Raw genomic sequence first — 26,595 nt, 5'->3', positions numbered from 1 at the left:
AGTGTAGCATATTTACTCCCTCTCCACTCCAGGTAGTAAACCTGGATGAAGAAAACTTTGATGGAACTATTTTTTGTCAGAGAATGCAGTTTTGCTGAAGTTAAAAAACTTCAGCAAAGTGTCCGTTGGCCAAAGTTTCCTCTCAGAAGAACACCCAATAAGAATTCTGACAAAGTCAATAGTCCTGTGTCCATTCTTCTTTGTGAAACAGCTTTTTGTTTTGAAGTAAGATTTTTGGATTTAATAAAACAGAGAAGTGAAATAAAAATGAACCATCTGATTTTGTCAAACTAAGATATTTTGAAATATATTTTGGAGTTTGGAGATTTTTCCAGAGTCAATTTTAAAAAATCTCAGGATTTATGCCTGATCAGAAGACACATGTCAAAATTCTTCAAGAAATAGAATATCCATCCTCCTCCTGAAACAAAATACAGGACTATGTAGCACTTTAAAGACTAACAAGATGGTTTATTAGATGATGAGCTTTCGTGGGCCAGACCCACTTTCTCAGATCAAATAATGGAAGAAAATAGTCACAACCATATATACCAAAGGATACAATTTTAAAAAAAATGAACACACATGAAAAGGACAAATCACATTACAGAACAGAAGGAGGATGTGGGGGGGGGGGGGGAAGGAAGGTGAATGCCAGTGAGTTAATGATATTAGAGGTTGGGAAGGGGAAATGTCTGTGAGTTAATAGTATTAGAGGTGATAATTGGGGAAGCTATCTTTATAATGGGTAAGATAGTTGGAGTCTTTGTTAATTCCTCTGCGGAGAGTGTCGAATTTTAGCATGAATGCCAGTTCAGAGGATTCCCTTTCAAGTGCAGATTTGAATGTCTTCTGAAGTAGGATGCAGGTTAGCAGGTCATTCAGACAGTTGGCTGTCACCTCTCTCAGGGTATGTCTACACTACCCTCCTAGTTCGAAGTAGGAGGGTAATGTAGGCATACCGCACTTGCAAATGAAGCCCGGGATTTGAATTTCCCGGGCTTCATTTGCATAAGCGGGGAGCCGCCATTTTTAAATCCCCGCTGGTTCGAACCCCGTGCAGCGCGGCTACACGGGGCTCGAACTAGGTAGTTCGGACTAGGTTCCTATTCCAAACTACCGTTACTCCTCGTGAAACGAGGTGTACCAGTAGTTCGGAATAGGCACCCTAGTCCGAACTACCTAGTTCGAGCCCCGTGTAGCCGCGCTGCACGGGGTTCGAACCAGCGGGGATTTAAAAATGGCGGCTCCCCGCTTATGCAAATGAAGCCCGGGAAATTCAAATCCCGGGCTTCATTTGCAAGAGCGGTATGCCAACATTACCCCGCTAGTTCGAACTAGCGGGGTAGTGTAGACATACCCTCAGGCTGTGTCTAGACTACACCTCTCTGTCAACGGAGAGATGTAGATTAGGCACGTCGAAATTGCTAATGAAGCAGGGATTTAAATATAAACATAGCCGCCGCTTTTTTTCGAAACGGAGATTTTTTGGGGAAAAAAGACGGCAATCTAGATGCAGATCTGTCAAAAATAAACCCTTTTTTGAAAGATCCCATAAACCTCTCTCTGTTGACAGAGAGGTGTAGTCTAGATGTACCCCCAGGGACTAGTGATGCTTCAGCCCTCAGGGGAAGGCACCCTGGAGTCCAACCCCTTTTCCAACATCCCAGCTAAAAGAATGCTAAGAACTCACAGCAGAGTCAGCCAACGAATGAGCCATCAGCAGGAACTCACCTTCTGCTGAGAGCTTGTCTTCCGGCAGCCAGTCCTTTAGCCAGCCTGCCTGGGCCCAGTCATCCCATCCACCAGGCAGCAGCCTACCCAAGGCAGCAAACTTGTCCCAGTTGGAAACCTGGCTTGAGCCCTCGCCAAAGGAAAAGCAGAGTTCCTAGTGAGCCTCAGACAGAGCTGGGCCTTCTCTTTTTAAGTCCTTCTCCACCTCTGACATCTGCTGCAGGATGGAGCCAGCTGGGCGATCATTAACTTCTCCTCCAGAGGGTTAGTCTTGCATGCCCCTTCACAACCGTCTTTCCAAAAAGAGGTGTGTGTGGCCAATCTGCAAATTGCACATCGATTCCCTGATTAACCCACAGGACCCTCAAGCACTCACACACTTTCCCTTTGCTCATTTCAATCATTTTATCTGATTCTCACCGACAAGCGAGGACAATGAGATCATTAAGACTCCACTTGTGGTTCTATCATCATCATCAATCTATAGGAGCAATCAGCAGATCTATTCTCAATCTAATAAATTCTTCATTAATTCCTGAACAGCATCTTCATCTTTCTGTCAGAAAGTTCCAGTTCCCCTGAACAGACTCTATTGCTCCAAGTTCTCGGAAGCCTAACACCTCAGCGTGGTAGAATTGCTCTTTGCTGTTTACAGGAGGTACTGGCAGACAATCCTGTCTCCCTAGGCACTGAAGTAATAGGGAACTATTTAGAAAACTGAAGATAGGGGGCAATGTTCCCTCTATTTTTTTCCATCCAGGTGCAGAATAAATTTTGTTATGTGCACCAAGGCATGTGTGGATGTGCATCATCAGTGGAAACACATTCTGCTGGCTATGGGTGCTCTGCTAATCAACTGGGCAGCATTTGAATCTCTCCTGGGTAGCTTCACAAGTGCTCAGCTTAGGGACAGAGCAAAAATCCCTTACACGTCAGACAATGGGATTAATAGCATAAGTAACTACAGAGGGGACTCAACCTGACCTGGGCAGTTTAAAGCTGCTTCAAGCATGTTTAGAAAATGGTGGTAAAAATGCCTGTGCCCCAGTCTCTCCTGGCACTTCCATTAAAGCTCAGCTGGCCATAGGAGAATTGCTGGAGATTGTGGATTGGCACAGTCTTTACTGGCAGCACAGCCCCAATAACCTGCTGTAACCTCTGCCCTGCCCTGAAAGCTGGTTTCATGATTTCCTAAAATAGAATTTGTGAACAGATGTTTTGGAGATGCAGAGACATCTGCCCATGTTAGAAATGTAAATCCCTGATAGCCCCACTCCAACTGTTCTCCATCCTGGCAGCAGCCCACCCTCTGTCCTAGCAGGTTTAAAGCCTCACCCCACTATCACAACAGTCACCTCTAAAGAGGGTCCAAGGTCACCCTACGTAAAGCCAGATGCTAATAACATAACCCCTGCCTGACACCAGTACTATAGCCTCAGCTGCATTTGAAAGCACGTTAGCCTGATTGCCTAGAAATGTTTTCTGAGAGGAGTATTGCAAGTTACAATTTCTAAGATATGGGCTTAAACGGTGATGTGTGTGTGCGTGCACGTGGGCACGCGCCAGCACATGTGATTACCCTGTGCAAATTGCAACATACAATATCACTGAGGATGAAGCGGGGTCACATGGGTGCCAGAAGGAAAATCCTAGCTGCCACTTTAATTGAAAGTGTGCTTGTTTTCTGTGTTCTCTGCTGGCAGCCCGAGACTTTGAATAAAACATGAACAGTAATTTATTTAGCAAGCAAGTCTTTGAAAAAATTCTTTTGCGCAGCTTTTATTAATTTATATTATACAACATTAACCCTGCTTTGTGCTCCTTGTGTATTTGAAATGGCTGGTGGGAGGATAGAACATTAAAGAAAAAGAAACCCTGCAACCTAAGTGTTACATTCTGCTAAATTTCTAGTTATCTGTTCCAACCACTCATAACCTTCGAATGCTCTAAAATGTATGTTCTTAATCAATGATTCACTAGATCATTCTGAGATTCACTTTCATGCTGCTTCTTCCAGCAGCAGCTCTTTTCTTCAACAGCATGTGATATAAAACTTTTTATCTGTTAGAGACCTGATGCTACAGGGGTTGTGCTTAGAGCCACACTGACTTCACAGATCCGCCTTTCTGGGCACAAGCTTTCAGCCGCATGAAGTTACCTTGTAGGATCACATATCTTAGAGTCATAGAATCATAGAACACTGGAACTGAAAGGGACCTCGAGAGGTCATCGAGTCCAGTCCCCTGCCCTCACAGCAGGACCCAGTACCATCTAGACCATCCCTGGCAGATGTCTATCTAACCTGCTCTTAAATATCTCAAGAGATGGAGATTCCACAACCTCACTAGGTATTTTATTCCAGTGTTTAACCACCCTGATAGTTAGGAAGTTTTTCCTAATGTCGAACCTAAACCTCCCTTGGTGCAGTTTAAGCCCATTGCTTCTTGTCCTATCCTCAGAGGCCAAGGAGAACAATTTTTCTCCCTCCTCCTTGTGATACTTAGATACTTGAAAACCACTATAATTTCCCCTCTCAGTCTTTGCTTTTCTCAACTAATCATGCCCAATTCTTTCAGTCTTCCCTCATAGCTCGTGTTTTCTAGACCTTTAATCATTCTCGTTGCTCTTCTCTGGACCTTCTTCAATTTCTCCACATCTTTCTTGAAATGTGGTGCCCAGAACTGGACACAATACTCCAATTGAGGCCTAATCAGAGCAGAGTAGAACGGAAGAATGGCTTTTCGTGTCTTGTTCACAACACTCCTGTTAATGCATCCCAGAATCATGTTTGTAGCTGACCAAGAAGAAGAGGGAGGGATAATTTTGAACAAAAACCTAAGAGATCTTAGTGTATATCTACACTACAGGACAAAGTCAAATTAAGATACACAATTTCAGCTACGTTTATTGTGTAGCTGAAGTCAAAGTAGCTTAACTTGACTTTAGGTGCTGACTCCACTGCAGGAAGTCAAAGGAAGAACACTTTTCCTTCGACTTCCCTTACTCCTCATGAAAGCAGGGTTACCAGCTTCAACAAGAGTGCCCCTCTCACTTTGAAGGAGTTTTCCTGGAATGCTTGTAACAGTCTAGTAAAAAGGCTTTTGTGCTCTAATTAACTCCAGCTTACCTTCTCTGCAGTTTATTAAGCATCACTAGTGTTCTCAGACCAGTGGTTGCAACTTTCAGAGAATGGACTATCTGAATAGTACCTTGCTAGGAAGGACAGACAAAAAAAAGCCACTGTCTAAACATATACAGTCTCACCTTCTAGGAACCCAGGCAATAGGGTGATGGATACATAACAAAGGTCATGAGTCAGCAAGATGCAGTTTCACTCAACAGGCGTCTTCATGTGCTTAAGTTTAGGCAAGTATCTGAAGACACAGCTGAATCTTGGCCAAACACCTTAAATAGCTAGGTGAACCAAAAGATAAACAATTGCTTTTGCTCCCCTGTCCCAGTGTGTGGGGGTAATTTGTGGGTGTTTTTCTCCTATCACTTCTCCTTCTTCCACATACAGACACACCCCTCTTAGTCCTACAGCAGGTCAAAAGTTGGCAAAAAAAGCCCCTTTTTCTCATCAACATTTTGAAGTTTTTCAGCCAGCTCTAATGAATGTATTAATCCATCTCTCAACATTAGCCTTTATTCTTGTCCAGTGCTTATTTATCAAGACAACCAGACCATAGAGTAAAAGGCTCGCCTTCATTTCTTTTACTGCTTAATGTGATCTGCAACAAAGGAAATGGGACACAACTCTTAAGCCTAACCAAAAGCTGTACATTCAAAGAGCCTTGAATAGCAATCAAGATGAATCAATACTAGCAGAGGACAGGGGGAGAGATGGGGTAGAGGGATAGCCTGGGCGCACCACAAGAGTGTCATGTAGGGTCTCTAAGGAAAGTCTACGCACACTGCTCGCTATAATCGGCCTGAGATGCACATATGTACGCTTACTTATTTTCTCTAGGCCTTGTAATTAAGACACATCACTCTGAGGGTATGTCTACACTACCCTCCTAATTCGAACTAGGAGGGTAATGTAGGCATACCGCACTTGCAAATGAAGCCCGGGATTTGAATTTCCCGGGCTTCATTTGCATAAGCCGGGCGCCACCATTTTTAAAACCCGGCTAGTTCGAACCCCGTGCCGCGCGGCTACACGCGGCATGGAGTAGCTAGTTCGGATTAGGCTTCTAATCCAAACTAGCTGTACTCCTCGTGGAATGAGGAGTACAGCTAGTTCGGATTAGAAGCCTAATCCAAACTAGCTACTCCATGCCGCGTGTAGCCGCGCGGCACGGGGTTCGAACTAGCTGGGATTTAAAAATGGCGGCGCCCGGCTTATGCAAATGAAGCCCGGGAAATTCAAATCCTGGGCTTCATTTGCAAGTGCGGTATGCCTACATTACCCCGCTAGTTCGAACTAGCAGGGTAGTGTAGACATACCCAGAGGTGGCATGCCTGGGAAGCAAGAAACACTTATCTCCGTGGCCACCCGTTGTGTGCCTTGCAATGGGAGTCTATTAGGATATTGAATCAAATGCTTACAGAGCTTTCAGAAGGACGCTCAGAAAGGAAGAGGTAGATAGTGGGGGTGGTGGGAGGAAGTCTATTTCACAGGTCAGCCTGGTACATCTAGAGGTGCACAAGGACACTCTGGCATCCTTCAGTCTGCGAAGACAAACTGCCAGCACCAGCAGGCTCGATCTTATTGCCACAAGATACTTACCTCCTTTTGGCCACCCTGGAAATTAACTCGCCAGCACTCTGATGCCCCCATCGGTCAGTTCCTCACTTGTGATCTCTCCCTTTCCCCATGACCCAGGCTGCTCCTGCAGGACTCAGCCCTGCAGCCAGCTCACTATAGCTCTCCCCTTCCAGAGTATCAAAGTCCCGCTTGCCATCCCAGTCAGTCGTTTAGTCCAAGGTCGGTTCCAGTGCTTCTTTCCCAGCAACTGGTAGGGGAACCCAGACTAGAGGCAGTCTAGAGGGGGATCTGTCGAGAAATAAAGCCTTTTTCGAAAGATCCCTTATGCCTCCTGCCAGTGTGGGCCTATTCCAGGGCCAGTGTGGACCTATCCCTAACCTCTACCGGGAGAACAAAGCCTGCAAGGCAAGGTTTGTGTTGCCAGAGGCTGATGGAGTCAGGAAGTTGACCCACAGCAGGTATGGACAAGACTCTCATGCTAAGAGCAGATGGTGCTGAGCAGTGCTGACACTTTTTATGGTCGGGGTGCTGAAAGCCAGCAACACTGTACAGCAGTGGTCCCCAAAATTTGAACCCCATGCCTCTCCTTAATCCTGTCTACTCCCCATGACCCATAGAGCTGGGGCCTAAAGCAGGGCCATGACTCTGGGAGGGAGACACACAGACCAAAATTGGGGCCAAAATTGGGGCCACAGCTGGGGAGGGGCAGCTGCAAAGCCCTGCATGGGGCCAGCAGCCAGAACCCGCATGCAGGGACAGGAGCAGAGCCCCACACATAACCTGAGGGTGCTGTAGTAACCCCGACACCCTAGTTCTTGTATCTATGGTGGGGAGGTGCCTCACAGATCTTGTACCTTGTACTCTGGAGTTTGATGGAGAGAGCAGGGTTCAACTCTATATTAAAGAAACTGTGCCGATTCTGCTTTGGCAAGATCAAGCTTGATTCTGAGCTCCCTGATGTTTATCCGTAGTAACTCCATTGAAATCCAAGGTATAAAACCAGTGTGAAATCAGAGTTGAGCCCCAAACAGGCAATTATTTATAGGCAAAGTTTTAAAAAAAATCAGACCATGTACTCTCTTTCCCCAGTCTCTATCCCACCTCTTCAGAGCTAACTATTTCCTCACAACCAGGAACTCTTCCATGTTTTAACAGTCAACAACCCAAAATGCTGGCTCTGAAACCTGTATCTAAAGCCACATTTTTGAAGGGCTTTGTCATAGTGAAAGGAAGAGCTGAAGCTCCAGATTCCAAATTTCAAATGTTTGAAATCTACCTGGTATTTTGTGTCTGATCCTGTTTCTGATATTTTACTCACACACAGCAACTGTAGGAAGCTGAATCCCTGAGTCTACTCCTAAATTCCACTCACCAGCTTTGCGTGCTTGGGGCCTGAAAATGAATTTGCTTTTCTTGGGTCCATATTGATTTTGTTGGGCGAGAATATCTTGAGGAGACAAATACAGCTCAAATAAAGATGATCTGATTAAGTCTACAATTGTATTTATTGCTACCGGATCCTTTTTTATTTTTTAAAGTGCTATTGATTTGGAATTTATGAAAGACTAAAGAGTAACAAAAAGTGTGCACAGAAGCACAGAGCCTGGGAAGATTGTAGTGTCTTATGTAGCATTCATTTTTAACCAGAATTACCAAATAATCTATGTCAAGGCACACAAATTAAGATATGCAGATCACACTATCATGAAATTAATTTGTCAAGTACAGTATCTGTTTGCAAATCAATGGGGTCCACATGACTTGCAGTGATCAGAAAGATAGATGTTGATTTTCACTTGACAAATTTAGAACTAACTTCTCCTCCACGTGCATGCTCGTGTCTCTCATCTAGTACAAGGACTGTCCAAGATTTGGAGCACTGGCAAGAGATTTGGTGTTATGTTTATGGCATATGAACAGAGAAGTGTAAAACACTCTTTCTGGAAAGCTTCAGTAGAACACTACTTTTTCTCAGAATCCAGAACAAAAACAGCCAGGAACCAAAAAAAAAAAAAAAAAAAAAAAAAAAGAGTGAAGCAGGCTGATCCCCAAGGCTAGATCTATACTAAAAGGGGATGTGGAAATAAAATACGCCATTCCAGCTACGTTAATTACGTAGCCAGAGTTGAAGTATCTTGTTTCACATTTCTCTGCTGTCCTAACAGTGGGAGAAAGATGGGAGTCAAAGCTCCTGTCAACTTCCCTTACTCCTCGCACAAGCAGAAATACCAGCAGCTAGCAGGGGCACCCTCTGAGTTCAATGTAGTAAGCCTTAACTAGACTCACTAAATCAAACTCCAGAAGATCAATCGCAACATGGCAATTGTCCATTTAGTGTAGACATGGCCTAAGACTGAGAGGCACAATTCACTCCATCTTGCTGTAGGCTGGCTCTTTGCAGAAGGTTTGCTAAGGACTGAAGTTTGCATCTCTCCCTACACAATTCCCTAGCCTGCAAACAGGACAAGGAAAAAATCCTAGAATTAACAGTGATTACGTATAATGCTAATGCAGTTTTCCATCCTTGGGAGACATGGATTCAATTCCCTGTGCTGCTGCAGATTTTGTTTGTGAGCTGGGGCAATTCATTTAATCTTCCTGAGCCTCAGTTCACCTCTTGCAAAGTTAGGGGTAATATCACTTCCCCGTCTTATGGGAGGAGGGGGGAATAAGTGCATTAAACAGGGAGATGCTCTGTCAGATTCTACAGTAATGGAGCTCATGGCAATAGAACTAAGTGTTCCCAAACTGTGCTCTGTGAACCACAGAGAGTCTGCTGATCCCTTGCTGGAGAGGTGCCATCAGCTAGCTTGTAATTCTGGTTTTCCTCCTTGTCTTTAGTGGCTGCATTTCATTAAAAGGCAGCAAAACAGGCACAAAGTATTTTCCTAGTGTAACTTTCCCGTATAAGTAATTCATGTCTTTGCCACAGGGATGCTGAGGGAGCATGAATGTCAGGGGAAAGCACTTCACCCCATTGTAAATGAGATAATCACTCTATTGAGAAGTAGTGCAAGGTATGAAATAAGCATAAAGCTTCTGTTCTAGGCAGGAACCATAGGAGACAAGAGTTTTAGGGACAATTTTCTTTTCCTTACCATTGTCATAGGGCACAAAGGGTATGTCTACACTGCATTCCTCTTTCGAGAGAAGAATGCAAATGCAGCCGAGCAAAACTGCAAATGAAGTGCGCATTTAAATTTCCCGTCCTTCATTTGCATAATCATGTCCGGCTGCTATTTCAAAATACCCTATTTCGAGATAAAAAACGCCGTGTATACATGGTTATTTTGAAAGGAACCCCTTCTTTCAAAATAAACTTTACTCCTTAAAAAATGAGGTTTAATGGCAAAAAGAATCAGCAGAAAATATGCTAATGACATTGTGACTCGTGCTAATGAGCAGGGCTCGACAAACCGCTGAATCTACTCACCCGTGGCAAGTAGATTTCAGCCAGTCGCTCCGTGCGCCCCATTCACTAGCGCTTCACGCATGCGCGGTGCCAGTCTGGTGCATGCACGGTGGGAGTGCTGGCGAGTACCTCTCGCCGGGGTTTGTCAAGCCCTGCTAATAAGTCCCTCATTAGCATATTTTCTGCCACAAAAACTTGCAGGGTAGACAAAGCCTCAGAGAGCTGTATCTGGTTAGCTTATCAAAAAGAAATATTGAGAGGTGACTTACAGCACATACCAAATGGCTCTTTAATCTAACAGAACTGGAACCAACAACTGGAAGCTGAAACCAGACACTTTCAAATCAGAAAGAAAGCACATATTTTTAACAGTGAGTGTGATGAAACAGAGAAATAAATTGCTCAGGGAAGCATTAGGTTTTCCGGTTCTTGTTGTCTTCAAATCAAGACTGGATGGCTTTCTAGAAGATCTATTTTAGACAAATTCCAGTTATTGGGCTCAGTGCAGAGTAAACTGGATGACATTTAACAGCCTGTGTTATACAGAAGATCAGACTTGATGATCTAATGTTCCCTGCAGGCCATAAATGTGATGAATCTATGAATTCCACAGAATACCTGAATGTTCCCTGTCAACTCTACAATTTAGGGCCTGATCCTGTGCCCATTGAATCTATAGGCCTTTGACATCAATTTCAACAAGAAATGAATCGAGCTGTTTATCAGCCAATTTATTCATAGATGACCGGTTTACATTTCAGCTGGGTTCTTGTTTTCACTTTCTCAGTGCTTTCTCTTTGTTAAGCTATCATCTTAGGTCAATTTCTGAGCCTTGAACTGCAATGGATACTTGCTCAGCTTGTGTTGGAGCTGAGTGATGTTAATTGCTTTGTCCCATGGTCCATGGAAAAGTGCCTTGTTCCCACGTGAGCAGAAGGACTCTATAGAGGATTCTTGGGGTACGTCTAGACTACAAGCCTCTTTCAAAAGAGGCTTTTTCAAAAGATACTTTCGAAAAAGCCTCTTTTGAAAAAGAGCGTCTAGACTACAAGCAGATTTTTCGAAAAAGCAAGACGTTTTTTCGAAAGAGAGTCTAGACGCTCTCTTTCAAAAAAGCAAAGTTTGCATTCAATAGCGCCTTTTTTCGAACAAGTATTTTTGAATAAAGACGTTATTCCTCATAAAATGAGGTTTACCGCAATCAAAAAAACTGCCGCATTCTTTCGATTTACTTTTGAAAGAACGTGGCTGCAGTCTAGATGCAGGTAAAGTTTTATGAAAAAAGTTTACTTTTTTCGAAAAAACCCTGTAGTCTAGACACACCCTTGGTGTTGGAGGCAAAGGAGGAGGAGCAAGGAAAGAGTTAAAATGGATGTTGTTCTCTTCTCACCTGTTAAGGATGTTATTTGGTCCTCCTTACCGTTAAAGTGTTATCTGTTAACGTCCTATCTCTTCCCTTCTGAGTGAGTGCAGAAGAATGTCTGAGGTGGACACAAGAAGCGGGAAAACTCTGAGGTAAACAGCAGGAGTAAACAACAGTGTACACTGTCCCCTGCAGCGAGTCTACCCGAGAGGCCCAGGGACCCAGAAGCTGCACATGGCAGATCCTTAAAGGAAAGAGGGATGAGGACACAGGTTGTTGGTTGACCATCAAGTGGAGCCTCCTGGAGAATACCCTCTGCTCGGAGCGCCTGGCCTGCAGACCAGCTCAGGAGTCAACACCGGAAGATCAAATAACATGAACTGCCTTCTGCTTGCTTTATCACCCTGCCTGGGACTGTAAGACTACGTCTACACTGGCATGATTTTCCGAAAATGCTTTTAACAGAAAAGTTTTCCGTTAAAAGCATTTTCGGAAAAGCACGTCTAGATTGGCAGGATGCTTTTCTGCAAAAGCACTTTTTGCGAAAAAGCGTCCATGGCCAATCTAGACGCGGTTTTCCGCAAAAAAGCCCCGATCGCCACTGTGCTGTTTACACTGGCCCTTTTGTGCAAAAGTCTTTCAGAAAAAGACTTTTGCCTAAACAGGAGAAGAATAGTATAGGCAGTCCCCGAGTTACGCGGATCCATTGGATCCGTAGTTACAAACAGGGCTTTTCTTGCCCCGGAGGATGCGGGCGGCGGGACCGCCCAGACGCGCCGCGGTCCCGCCCGCGTCCTCCGGGGCGAGAAAAGCTGCTCCGCATCTCCCTAGTCTGCTGGGGAGGGGCCGCCAGCAGACCAGGGAGACACAGAGCAAAGCCGTGGTCCCGCCGCCCGGGTCCTCCGCGGCTTTGCTCCGCGTCTCCCTGGTCTGCTGGGGGAGGGGGGGGCGCAGCTAGTGCGGCCCCCCCCCCCCAGAAGACCAGGCTTTTCTCGAGGACGTCTGTGATAGAGCAGCTAGGGCGCTGCCGGTTGGTCCCGCAGTGCCGTTCCTCGGTGCTACTGGACCAACCCGGCAGCACCCCAGCTGCTCTGCCCCAGGCGTCTCCAAGTCAGCCGCTGCTGAAACTGACCAGCGGCTGACTACAGGAAGCCCGAGGCAGAGTTGCTCTGTCCCAGGCGTCCAGATTCAGCTGCTGTTGAAACTGATCAGCGGCTGATTCCAGGAAGCCCGGGGCAGAGAAACTCTGCCTCGGGCTTCCTGTAGTCAGCCGCTGGTCAGTTTCAGCAGCGGCTGAATCTGGACACCAGTTCCGACTTAAGTACAAATTCGACTTAAGTACAAACCTACAGTCCCTATCTTTTACGTAACCCGGGAACTGCCTGTATTTCCGGAAAAGCACTGACAATCTTACATGAGATTGTCAGTGCTTTTCCGGAAATTCAAGCGGCCAGTGTAGACAGCTGGCAAGTTTTTCCGCAAAATCACATGATTTTGAGGAAAAACTTGCCAGTCTAGACACAGCCTAAGTGTGGTTGAGTATACGAGTGAGATCCCCCTCCTTCCCAGTTTTAACTTAATAAACAAATCCTTTACGCTCCTATGTGGTGATCCCCTCTCTTTAGTGTTCAAAGCAATTGCAATCCACATCCCCTTGCAACACTAGGTGCTGCTACTTAAAATCAGTCTAGTCCCTGCAGGGAAGAAAGAGGGCACTTTTCATCTTCCCACTGCTCTGAGCTGCCATGCAACTGACAAGTCCTAAGTATTTCATGACTTCCCTATGTTTTCTTAGGATTTTTTCAGGGGCAGCTTTCTTTTCCAATTGTTTTCCTCAAATCACAAATGCCACCTTTTGGTCTGAATCCAAGTATAATGGAGATGTTTTGTCTCTGTGTGTATATGTGCATTGCTAATTAGCGCACGTTATTAAAAACCCATAATATATATTATTGCCAGGCACTGAACAGCCGATGTTAAGCAGAATTTAAAGATTACAGGACCAAGGTAGGTCAAGTTATTTTAGTTCCACTCGCTGGAATCTAGGGCCTTTTAAGCAGATTATGTGACGTGAACGTGATTGCCTGCTTTCATTACCAGAAATTCACCATATCTAATCCCCTTGTTTTATGAGACAGAGTGTGCTGAGTGACATTTGGATAATTCCTCTGGTTCATTTTAATCCACCATACATAGTCATGGTCAGGCATCTGGGCACTCAATTGTTAGGACTAATTAATATATTAATATGCACCAGAGGAATGTAACAGTAGACAATAGTTCTGTGAAGATTTTGAAGTTGGTGCAAAAGCCACTCAGACCTGTATGCGAGCACAGCATTCACGCAAACCACACCTAGGAAGTTTGGATAATTAAAAATAATGGATAATCGAGATGAACTACTGCAACTTGAAGTTTAATGGAATGGTACACAGACTGCATACTAGTTACCAGGGACCCTAGCAAGATGACAGCTCCTGAAGGTTCCCTGGCTAAGAAAAAACATAGTTGAAGGGTGTCTGGGTCTAAATTTTGCTTGGAAGCAGCAACAAAGTCTCAAATTCACCTGGGGAGTGGATTGATGGGCTGAGTGCTTAGATTTAAAGTCTTAGGCTAAGTCTACACCACAGACCTTACAGCAACACAACTGGACTGTGCAGTGGTAAGGTTTCTTCACAGAGTTGCTCTGTGATGACAGGAGAGGGTTCTCCCTTCAGCATAATTCAACCACCTCCAATGAGCGGCAGTAGCATTGTTGGCGTCCATGCAGTCTGGACACTCTCTTGTGCAAAAGCACATTGCTTTTTTGATGTGCTTTTGCAGTGTGGACGTGCCCTAGCGCAAGATGTTTTTGTGGCAGATTTTTTCCACAAAAAGCTTCTTGCGCAAGAAGCCTGTAGTGTAGACATAGCCTAAAATTCACCCTTATGAGGTGAGCCACTACTGATGTAGGCATTATTTAGCTCCCAATTAAGACCTCTTTATGGAGCTATATTTTGCCTAAAGGAATTACAAAAAGATCCCCCTCATCGTATGAATCTCAGAAGCTCAACTAACATCAAAGGACTTATGACATTTTACACCAGCTCAGGATTTGGCCCCAGAAACTAACTACACCATTATAACCTGGTTATCCAGGTTATGGCTAACCCACTTATTAGCTTCCAAAGGTAGTCTCAAGGGATATTTAAAGAAAACTTCCTAGAGTGTCTCGCTGGCTTGGCATTCTTTTTTCTGTCTCTATAGTCATTGGGGAAAAGGGGGAGGGAAAATCTTTTTTTCATTCCATGTGATTATGCAGTACACTGCAGAAATTGACTGTGAAAGCTGAAAAGCCTGTAGGCCTTGGACAGGGATCAGTCTGACAGCCATTAATCTAACATGACTGTAAACTGATACAGCAACATCATAGAGCAGAAACATATCAGAACTCCATGGCTCCTTGCAAACCTTGGACTTAATGATTTCAAAGCTGAGATGTTTGTGAAAATCAGGTTGCATGCTTGAAATAGTCTTTAAAATACACATCTTCATTAGTCTTCATTCGTCATTATTTTTCTACAGTACCACCCAAAGGCTGCAGGCTGGTCCGGGACCCCACTGTGTTAGATGGTGACATGGTGCCTGCCTCGAAGGGGTTACAGTTTTCTTCGATGCAAGGGAACATGATCTGCATGCAAAGGAGGGTCAGATGCCTCCAGGCAGCATACTGCTCTTGCGTGGGCCAGAGGCCCAGAAAGTAGGGACAGTAGGCAGGCCAGGGAGGTATGTGTGAGCCAGAACACACAAGCATCATTTTTGTCATCTCCCCCCTCAATTGTCCAAGCATACTCACAGAGTGTATTGATTCTCCATCCCCTCCTATCCCATTCATGGCAGCTCTGGCCATGGGAATTCTAGAGAGTAGAGTTCCAATGGAACCATATTGCCAGCAAATCTGTGTTATGGGAAGTGCTGGGATACAAATAGGGTTGCCAAGTGTCCGATATTGAACCGGACAGTTCGGTATTTGCGCCTCCTATCTGGTAAAAAATTTCAGAAAATACCAGACACCTAAAATGTCCGGTACTTTCCGATTTTTTCCCGGCCAGGAGGTGAAAATCCTGGACTGTCGGGCTCAATATGGAGGCAGCCTGGCAACTCTAGAGCTTACCGAGTTCTGCAGGTGAGCTGTCCAGCCCGGCGCAGGGAGGCAAGATGGCAGGCGGCCGCTGGCTGCCTGTTAGGACCAAAAAGCCTCACCACTCGTCTTATAAAGGGGCAAATTTTTTTGTTTTTGGGGGGCTTTTTTTGCTTAACAACTCTCGGGGTCCCCCCCCCTTTTTTTTAAACAACAAACTTTTTCCTGGCGTGTTTTGTTGTTGTTGTTCGGTATTTTTTCTGAAACCATCTGGCAACCCTAGATACAAAAGCCAGCAACAAGGTACAGGCTTTCTATGCAGGGAGACCTGGCTCGAAGGGGCTGGCTCCTACAACTTTGACAAACCTAACTCTAACCCCAGAGGAACTATTCTGTATGAATTTTGTAAGATTTCCTTCTCCCTAGCTCCCACCCACAGGTTTTACAATGTGAGAAGGGGATGAACCATAGAATTATAAGAACATAAGAACGGCCATGCTGGATCAGACCAAAGATCCATCTAGCCCAGTATCCTGTCTTTTAATAGTGGGCAATGCCAGGTGCCCCAGAGGGAACGAACAGAACAGGGAATCCTCAAGTGCTCCATCCCTAGTTACCCATTCCCAGCTTCTGTCAAACAGAGGCTAGGGACACCATTCCTACCCATCCTACCTAATAGCCATTGATGGACCTAATCTCCATGAATTTATCTAGATCTTTTTTGAACCCTGTTAAAATCCTGGCCTTCACAACATCCTCTGGTGTGTAAATAAAATAAAATTATACACTTTATAATACAATTGCTGCTAGATAATGGCAGCAAAATATAAAGCAGCTGTTACTTTAATGATTGTATTAAATACGTTTTTTCTCTTATGGAATGTTCTGGAAACTCAGGCTACGTCTACACTACAGGGTTTTTGCACAAAAACAGCCATTTTGCACACAAACCCATGGCGTGTCCACGCTTCAAGCATGTTTTTGTGCAAGAAAATTTACAGTCGAACAGCAGAACAGAGGGTTTTTTGCGGTGCAGGTATATCTCTTTCTACAAGGAATAACTCCTTTTTGTACAAGAGTTTTTGTGCAAAATGGTGTGTGAGGATGCTCAACAAGGGTTTCTTGCACAAAAAGAGCCTATCAGAAAAAGCACAGATACTCTGATGGCCATTCTGTTAATGACAATCAGAGCTTTCCTGCACAAGAGCATCCATGTATTGTGCTTTTGTAGTGTGGACACACTTTTGTGGAAGAAGTTTTTGCGGAAGATCTCTTGCACAAAAAGTCTGCAGTGTAGACTTAGCCTCAGATAGACTCACCAACACCACCTCAAATTCAGGAAACATTTTCAAATTCCAGGAGTGCTACACTGACCTTTTCTTCTCTTCTCCATCACAGCTAATTAGAATGTAATATTTGGTGCTTTTAGTCTTTCGTTAAGAGCAAATGGAAAATGCTGTGAATCACTTAAACTCAAAGAGTTGTATTTTGCCATCACTTTTTATCCAACCCTCCACTGATTTCAATAGCAATTTTTCAGGCAGGATGATGGCAGATTATAGCTGGACACTAAAATGAAAATAACACCAATAAATCTTTATTTGTGGTCATGCTGTTCAAGTATTTCAAGTCTCTGGAGAGTATATTATAGAAATCTAGGGCTAGGTCAAATTGAAGAATAACCTTTCCAGTCTGTTCTAGTGCTTTATGTGCTGTACTCATCACAGCCCAAATTCTGCTCTCAGAAAACCCACAGTGACTTCAGTGGCTATTGGCAACATTTGCATCTTGGCTAATAAAGTATTATAAGTGAGCACTACAATAAGCTACTTGGTGCCATTGATTTTTAATCAAAGAATTGTGGCTTAAAAATTGATGGTGCAAAGTATCCCTACATCATTTCTAGAAAGTAAGAGATACAGCAGGGAAACAAAAGGAGGAAAAAAACTATCAGCCTTTTTTTCTTTTTCTTTTTTTTCTTTTTTTGGCTGGGTTTTCAGTTAAGCCATTGGGGACTGCACAATGTTTATCATTCAGTGCCGTGGGAAACTGATTTTAGGCTATGCACTCTATTTAGAACACAATTTGATGATACACAGAGGTTTTTTTGTACCCTGGTCAAAACCAAAAATCCAGTCATATTTTTATTAATAAGTCTCTGAAATTGTATTCAGATGATGGGAGAGCATAATCATTACCCAAAGCAATATTGTATCCAGATCTGTACCAACAAACTGTAACAGCCTGAATAACCCAAGAAGATAGAAATAGAATCTAAGGAAGGGCAAAGTTACAGACGTACATCGCAGTGCTTTTCAGCAAGGGACCAGTGAGACTTAGGCATCACAAAAGACAATCAGTTAGGTTCTGAGACACTGAAAATCTAAAGCAAAGCAACTTCCACTCCCCTCACATCTGGACCGTTCAAGGTCAGGTTTTCTTTGTCAACCTCTCAAAATACAAACACACACACACACACAAATTGTGGAGGTCCAACATTGTTATCAATGATGTATTTACTGTAAAAAGAGTAAAAACCTAACGGGGGGGCAAAACATTTGATTTTAAATAAGGGGCTATTGATATGAAAAGAGAGGGAAACAAAGTGGTATCATAGGGTACAAGTTACATTGGGCCCAACCATAAACCTACTGAAGTCAATGGAATTCTTTCCACTGACTTAAGTTGACTCTAGATCAGACTTGCATAGTCCATCATGTGTTCTTTGTGGTAGTTTGAGCTTTAAGCCATGTCTGCACTACAGGGACTATAGCAGTAGAGCCAAGGCCCATAGCTATGCTGGGATAGCCTAGTACAGCTTAGACCTCCGTGGTCCAGCACCCTTGGAACTGACCAGTCCCAAATGAGGAAGTTAGCTGGACCAGGGTGGTCACCGCCGGCCCCCTGCCACCAGCCTGTCAGGACTCCTGGCACTGGCAGGGTCACTGACTCTGCTGCTGCCAGCCTGCCCCCTGCTGCACCGTGGATGTTGCTGAACCAGAGAGTCCCGGTATTGAGAGGTTCAACCTGTAGTGTAAACACAGCCTACAGCAACAGAAGGGAGTTTTTCTATCACTGTAGTAACTCCACCTCCCTGCTTGGCGGTAGCTCAGTCAATGGGAGCAGTCTTCCGTCGTCCTAGCTGTGTCTACACCAAGGTTCGGGTTGGCTTAGCTAAATTTTTCACACCCAAGAGTGATATAGACACCTTGATTTACATTTTAACAGGAGACGTGTCCTTAGTCTTTTGCAGTCGAAACCGTCTCCTTGTACCACTGATAATAGAAATAGAGGAAGAATGATTTACAAGTGACACAACCCTCAGACTACACAAGTATCATAGACAAGTCTGACACAGATTTCTAGAAACAATCTGTTTTCACTTTGTCCTTTATTTAATTCAGATGGCTCTGTACCACTCTGGTCTGCATCTGGAAAAGCAAATGATCATATTTCCAGTAATTACAAGATATTTTTTCTCCAGCCCATGGGACAGTATAATGAAAATAAATGTGTCTGAAGCCAGTCACTGCAGTATTATTTCCCAAAACATGAACCTGACCTTCAGGCAAAGTCTGAGTAAGAGACAGTTCTTTCTGTATACATGAAGATCAGAATGATTTAGATGTGTCCTGAAAAGCCAGTCAAACAAGCCGTTATTTCTGACTTCTACCCCAGAGTTCAGAGGCAGCTTTTTCCCTTATCACATTTTTAATATTGTCAGAGTCACTATTTCTTTTTGTAATTTTTCCATCCATGATCTAATGGATTCTGTTATTTCATTTGGGGGTTTGATTTGTTTTCCAGTCGTGATGAGCTGGAGACTATAAACTACAAAAGTAATTATGTAAAGAAAACTACCATTACTCAACTCGGACGCTGCTACTAAAATGAACACCCCTCACATGGAAAACAGTGAAGTGGGGTCTGCTCCTATGTGTGCTGACACAGAACAGAAGTCTGCCCTCATTAAATGTTAATGGCCACATTGCCATTCCTAATTACAGGGGGTTTTGCTTTTATTTTTCTTTCCCACTCAAAATGATAGTAAACTCATGCTCTCAAAACACTCCCTAAAAATAAAAGCTTGCATAGGAAGTGTTTGACAAATGAAGTATCACCAGTCTGCTTCCTCCATGCCTGAATGTGAGCTCAGCAGTTTCATAGCATCCATCCAGCAAAAAACCAACCATACATAAACCAAGAAGTTCCCTGGCACCCACCATGCAGCCCAAAGGCTAATTGCCATCCTGTTCACCACAAAGCAACCAGAGGAGAAAACATGAGATGGAAACGAAACATTTTGGTAAAAATTAATTGTCTGCCTTTTTATTTCAGCAGTTGGTTTATATAAATTCCCTATTTGTAATGCATTTGGCATACCGGGCCTCTTTCTGATCCTTTGCAGTGATAATTATTGTACTCAACCACACTGGCACATTCCCCCTTTAACATGTGTAACCTATCTTTTAACAAATCTCCGCTCCAGCACCCTGCAGTCTTTGAAATTACTAGGTACAGGAATAAAACAACAACAACAAAGAACATAACAGCACCTGGGTGATTCAGAGTAAACTATTCTCCCCTGTGATTTAACGTCACAGTGTATTTTTCATTTCATCCTTGTAACTTGTTTTTACCAGTATGCTTAGACCTATCATAACAAACAACAGCAAGCCTCCTTCCTGTCTGATCTCGTTTGCATGTTACTCAGTGGCAATTGTGCCATTGAGTCATACAATGTGATTCTCACCTCCCTTCCAGCTGGGCAAATTGACCAGAATGATGTAAAGGGGGTTCCCTGTGCAGAAACTGGAAAGATAGCCATACAATTGTCTTTCAATAGCCACTTTCAAGCCCCACAGCACATCCCATAGCTGCTATGTTAACTTACGGTGCGCCTACACTTCAAGCTGGAAGGTGTAATTTCCAGTTAGAGAGGAGATTCCCCTCCTAGCTCTGATCCAAGTTGCAGAGGAGAATAGAATGGAGCCTTGACACAAGGGGCCAATTGCCCTGAGTACGTGTCTTAGATGGGCTAGCCTTCCCAGCCACTCATGCCACGCTGGCTCCACTCTATTTTCAGTGCACTAGCTCAATCAGAGCTAGTGTGTGGGGGTGTCTCCTGGAACCAGGAGTGACAGCCCGAGCCCAGAGCATAGCCAAACCCACAGGGAGACACCCAGGACTTAAGTTGGGTTGAGCCAAAGGAAGTGGTGCTTTTTTAAATCCCCCGTGTAGACAAAATACACCATCTTTTGTCCAATATATTAGAAACGCTGTGCTGGGTTAAAACTCAATAACAGAGAATGGTCTTGTGTACTTCACATTCTATCCTGTAAGTCTCCCCATGCTGGGCTACTCTGAGGGCTGGAGAAGCCTGCAGCCTAACTTAAACAGTCCTGGGTGTCTGCCTGTGGGTTTGGCTACACTCTGGGCTCGGGCTGTCACTCCCAGTTCCAGGAGACACACCCACACTAGCTCTGATTGAGCTAGTGCACTGAAAGTAGAGTGTGAAGCCCTGGTCCTAGCTGGCCTGTAGAGTCAGCGATTCCTGGGTAACCATGGTAGGATATTTGAATGATGTCAAATGCATCTAAACCAAGAGACAGGAGCCCAGTGTGGCGCTGACTCTGGTGTAAACCAGGAACAATGCCACTGAAGTTCCTGGAATTTCAGTGCTGTGTGATACCAGGATAAGTGAGAGGGGAATCAGGCCTGTTTTGATTCTGAGACTGACATGAGATGGTTGAACACTGCATCTAAGATGTACTCAGCACATTAAGTCCCACTATAAACTATGTCCATTGGGCCAAATTCAGTGGTGGTTTAAATCAGAAGTCATGGGGGAGTGAGAAAATGGCATCCCTGGAGATAATGCTGATTTACACCAGGGTAACTAGTAGTGGATTCTGACCTCAGAACTCCTCCAGAATTGCTCTGACGGATACTGACCACCAGAAGGTTACACTTAAAAAAACAACAAATGGTCTGGTAGCACTTTATAGACTAACAAAACATGTAGATGGTACCATGAGCTTTTGTGGGCACAGCCCTCTTCTTCAGATAACCGGAGTTTTGAGTTTAGGATGTGCAGACAGAAGGTTGTTTGATCTGCCTACTCGCAATGCTTCCGACAAGTCCTGATTGCTCTACTAACTACCCCATCAATAGCTAGTTTCCTGTGTGTGACAAGGGTACCATACCCAGCCAAAATCACTCCTGGATGTACCAGTACCTGGGTGATTTTTTCATCTAGACTAGACTCTCTTTTTCTGCCTCGTGTATTTGCCTATCAAAACTATCCCTGAAACTGGAGCCAGTCCCAAGACCTGAGGAGCCTTGAGAAACCCCAATTAACTCACTGCCATAAATAATTTGCTCTCTTAGGACTATGTGCACTCTCTAAACAGTAACTAACAGCCTCTTTAATGGAAAAAGGGATGATGGTATTGCCTGTTTTTCCCAACCTCTTATAATCGGCCATAAAGAAAGCAACCAGATGCCTTGCTTACAACAAAAGCTCTCTTTCTCTCAAAAAAAACCCCCAAAAAACAAAAAAACAAACCAAGCCCCATAGTGTCTCCTACCTGCTGGTGAGAATGTGCTGCTTTTGATGTGAGTCCAGCTCTGGCTCTACTTTGTTAACCAAAATCTTCACTACCAGCTTCTTTGGATAGAAGACCTTAGCCATAGCATCAAATAAACATCTGATAATCACATGAATTTGCCCAAGCTTCCTTCAGGACTCTTGGCACTGAAATGGTTGCACAGAGCCTTCTCCCTCCAATCTTCCAGGATGATTAGGGAACACATCTCTGTCCCAGTTGGAAGCTATTAGTGTCTGATTTTAAATAGGAAAAAACTGAGCTGTGTCTCAAGCTCTGTGGCATGTGATGTTATCTACCTCAAACTGGAATTGTAAACAGGGTGGGCATAAAAAAATGGCTTTGGAATGTAATTCTGGGAGCATGCCTGCTGTATAAGGTGAATGCAACATCACTGCACAAGACAGCTTTGCAAAGGCTGGTATTATATCAAGCCTTTTTCCTGTACCATGTTGTTATTGGTGTATGACCATACACCTGCTATTGGTTATTTGGTCTTCTGAACATAAGTCATAATGAACCAAAGTGTGGCTGAGCAACTGACTATGCAATTTATCAATACAAAAAATGTGGTAAAACCTTTCCACTCCCATTCAAGATTCCTAGGATCACATTTTCTCTTTTGGCCACAGCGTCATAGTGAGAGCTGATTATCTGCTCATGCCAGTGGCCACCAGCCAGTAGACGGGATTTATTGGTAGATCCTGGAGCCTCTGCCAGGTGATCCTGACTGGTTTGGCTGGAAGGATAGCAGGTGCAGGCACTTCAGCTGCTCTGTTTCTGTCATGCTCACAACCTTTACTTCTTTCAAAATGTGTTATTTTAGGGGGGAGGGGTTCCTGGTCTTTGCATTTCATAATTTTTATTTCTCTCTTATGTTTACATATAATTCTTTGAGTAGTGAGTTCTAAAATGCCTACCTTGTCCTAGCTGGGGTAATTTTCCATGTGGTAATTTTTTAAAAATATGTAGGTGTTTAGTGTCTGCTAGAGCAAGTGGGGCAGGGGATCTCCACACTCTGCCCTTGCCTGCAGGCACTGCCAGTGCAGCTACCATTGGCTGGGATTGAGGAACGATGGCCAATGGGAGGTGTGAGCGCTCCCCTTCCAGATGGGGGAGGCAGTGTGCAGGCAGTCCACAGTGCTGGACATGCTGGTTGCTTTCAGGAGTGCCACAGGGCCAGGGCGGAGGTGAGCCTGCCTTAGCCTCATAATGGCACCATCCGGGGGCCACTTGAGGGAAATAGTGCCCAGCCAGAGCCTGCATCCTGAACAGCTGCTCCATCCCTGTGCCCCTTCCTGCACCCCACTCCCCTCTCTCAGCCTGGTGGAAGTGATTGAGGATGGGGGAAGGATGGGGATGGGGCCTTGGAGAAGGGGCAGGAGGTGGGGCAAAGGTGTTTGGGTTTGAGGTAGATCCTGTATTGCACTTCAATTCAAAAAGTGATCTTGGTTGGAGACCACTGCACTACGTGAACCTCAAATCTTGTTCATGAGTCATTGCTTTCCAGGATCAAATCTGCCAGTCTGTAAGTATGGCCTAAGTCATTGTATCTAACATAAGAACAAAAGAATGGCTGTACTGGGTCAGACCAAAGGTCCATCTAGCCCAATAGCCTGTCTGCTGACAGTGGCCAGCACCAGGTGCCCCAGAGAGGGTGCACCAAAGACAATGATCAAGCGATTTGTCTCGTGCCATCCATCTCCAGCCTCTGACAAACCGAGGCTAGGGATACCATTCCTAACCCCTGGCTAATAGCCTTTTATGGACCTAACCTCCATGAATTTATCTAGCTTATCTTTAAAATCTGTTATAGTTCTAGCCTTCACAGCCTCCTCTGGCAAGGAGTTCCACAGGTTGACTATGCATTGTGTGAGGAAGAACTTTCGCTTATTAGTTTTAAACCTGCTACCCATTAATTTCATTTGGTGTCCTCTAGTCCTTATATTATGGAAACTAATTAATAACCTTACTTTATTCACCCTCTCCACACCACTCATGATTTTATAGACCTCTATCATATCGCCCCTCAGTCTCCTCTTTTCCAAACTGAAAAGTCCCAGTCACTTTAGCCTTTCCTCATATGGGACCTGTTCCAAACCCCTGATCATTTTAGTTGACCTTTTCTGAACCCTTTCCAAGGGCAAAATATCTTTTTTGGGGTGAGGAGACTACATCCGTACACAGTACTCAAGATGTGGGTGTACCATAGTTTTATACAGGGGCAGTAAGATATTCTGGATCTTATTTTCTAACCCTTTCTTAATAATTCCTAATATTCTATTTGCCTTTTTGACCACCGCAGCACACTGTGTGGACATTTTCAGATAACTATCCACGATAACTCCAAGATCTCTGTCCTGATTTGTTGTAGCCAAATTAGCCTCCATAATATTATATGTATAGTTGGGGTTATTTTTTGTAAACAGTTTAGTATCATCCGCAAACTTTACTACCTCACTGCTTGCCCCTTTCTCTAGATCATTTATGAATAAGTTGAATAGGATTGGTCCTAGGACTGACCCTTGGAGGACACTACTAGTTACCCCTCTCCATTCTGAAAATTTACCATTTCCTATCCTTTCTTTCCTGTCTTTTAACCAGTTCTCAATCCATGAAAGGACCTTCCCGCTTATCCCATGACAATGTAATTTACACAAGAGCCTTTGGTGAGGGACTTTGTCAAAGGCTTTCTGAAAATCTAAGTATACTATATCTACTGGATCCCCCTTGTCCACATGTTTGTTAACCCCTTCAAAGAACTCTAAGGCTGTGTCTACACTGGCATCCCTTCCGGAAAAGGGATGCTAATGTAGCACGTTGGGATAGGCAAATCCGCGGGGGATTTAAATATTCTGGAAAATAAAGCCTTTTCCGAAGGATTTCTTATTCCTACTTTCAAGTAGGCTTTATTTTCCAGAGAATAACGTCTAGACTGGTGCTTTTCTCCAGCTTATCCCCAAGCCGGAAAAAAGCGGCAGCCATGTTAATGCAAATGCCGCGGGGGATATTTAAATCCCCCACGGATTTGCCTATTCTAAACTCTACATTAGCATCCCTTTTCCGGAAAGGGGTGCCAATGTAGACACAGCCTAATAGATTAGTAAGATGTGATTTCCCTTTACAGAAACAATGTTGACTTTTGGCCAACAACCCCCACACAGCCTAGATGTATAAGTTTACATGTAGCCATACTAAAACACAAATTGCTTGCTTGCATCCAGTTTACCAAGTGATTCATGTAGTTCTGAAGCAGTGACATGCCCTCTTTGTCCTTAACACTCATCCAATTTTCGGGCTATCTGCAAACTTTACCAGTGATGATTTTATGTTTTTTCCAGGTCAGTGATAAAAAGATTAAATATATTGGACCAAGAATCAATTCCATTTACAACTACACTTTGGCTGTGTCTACATTGGCATGATCATGCACCAAAGTGGCCGCTTTTGCGCAAAAACATGCTGCCTGTCTACACTGGCAGGGAGTTCTTGCGCAAGAACACTGATGTTCTAATGTGTGAAATTAGTGCTTCTTGTGCAAGAACTATGATGCTCCTGCTCAGCCCTCTTGCGCAACTGTTCTTGAGCAAGAGGCCAGTGTAGACAGGCAACATGAATTTCTTGTGCAAGAAAGCCCAATGGCTAAAATGGCCATCGGCGCTTTCTTGCACAAGAGAGCATCTACACTGGCACAGATGCTCTTGCGCAAAAGCACATGCCAGTGTAGATGCTCTCGTGTGCAAATACTTTAACACAGGAACTCTTGCGTTAAGGAGTATTTGCACAATATCATGCATGTGCAGACACAGCCTACCAGACCTATCAGTCAGTTTTTAATCCATTTAATATGGGCTGTGTTCATTTCGTTTTGTTCTAGGGTTTTTTTTAATTAACAGTTAGGGAAATCAGCAACTTTGAAGCTCTCTCTACAGTGAGTAGAATCCAATATTTCTTTCAGAAATTACTAATCTTTGTATCAAGTTACCTCTGCCTCCCCCACCTCCTCTAATGCTGAGGGGAGCTCTGACCTGAGCTTGAGGCAGGCCATTGGATGCCAGAGGGGGTTCTAGGTGCAAGCTCTGAGAAGGCATTTGGATGCAGGGGTGCCCGGGGTTAGGGCAGGGGCTTGGGGTACAGGAGGGGGTTCATGACTGGAGTCATTTTTTTGGGATGTGGGCTCCAGCTGGGCGCTGCTAACCTTAGGTGGCTCCTGGGTGGTGGTGCAGTGGGGCTAAGGCAGGCTCACCCCTATCCTAGCTCTGCACCACTCCCAAAGCAGCCAGCAAACTCCCTCCCAAGTCATGTTGTGCTCCCTCTCTGCTCTGTGGAGATAGGATACAGAGAGGGAGGGGGCACCTTGGCATCAGCACCCTCCTCTCCCTCCCCTGCCCTGCCCTGCACAGCGAGCAGGAGGCTCCTGAGGGGACAGCTCCAAATCAAAGGGCAGGAGATGAGCAGATGGAGTATGCGCACTTGATAGACTCTTGGTCAAACCAGTTATGCTCACCTGTTGGAGGCTCCAAGATCTACCAGTAGATCCTGATCTACTGGTTGGTGACCACTGCTTTAGACACATCAAGTGGAAAGAGCCATAAACAAAATGCTCCCTAGTCTTGACTAGTATGCAGCATATCCTTATTGGCCCTT

The sequence above is a fragment of the Pelodiscus sinensis genome, chromosome 16 (assembly GCF_049634645.1).
Source record: "Pelodiscus sinensis isolate JC-2024 chromosome 16, ASM4963464v1, whole genome shotgun sequence".
Taxonomy (NCBI): Eukaryota; Metazoa; Chordata; order Testudines; family Trionychidae; genus Pelodiscus; species Pelodiscus sinensis.
The sequence above is the reverse complement of the archived record's forward strand: the minus strand, read 5'-3'. Positions refer to the sequence as shown.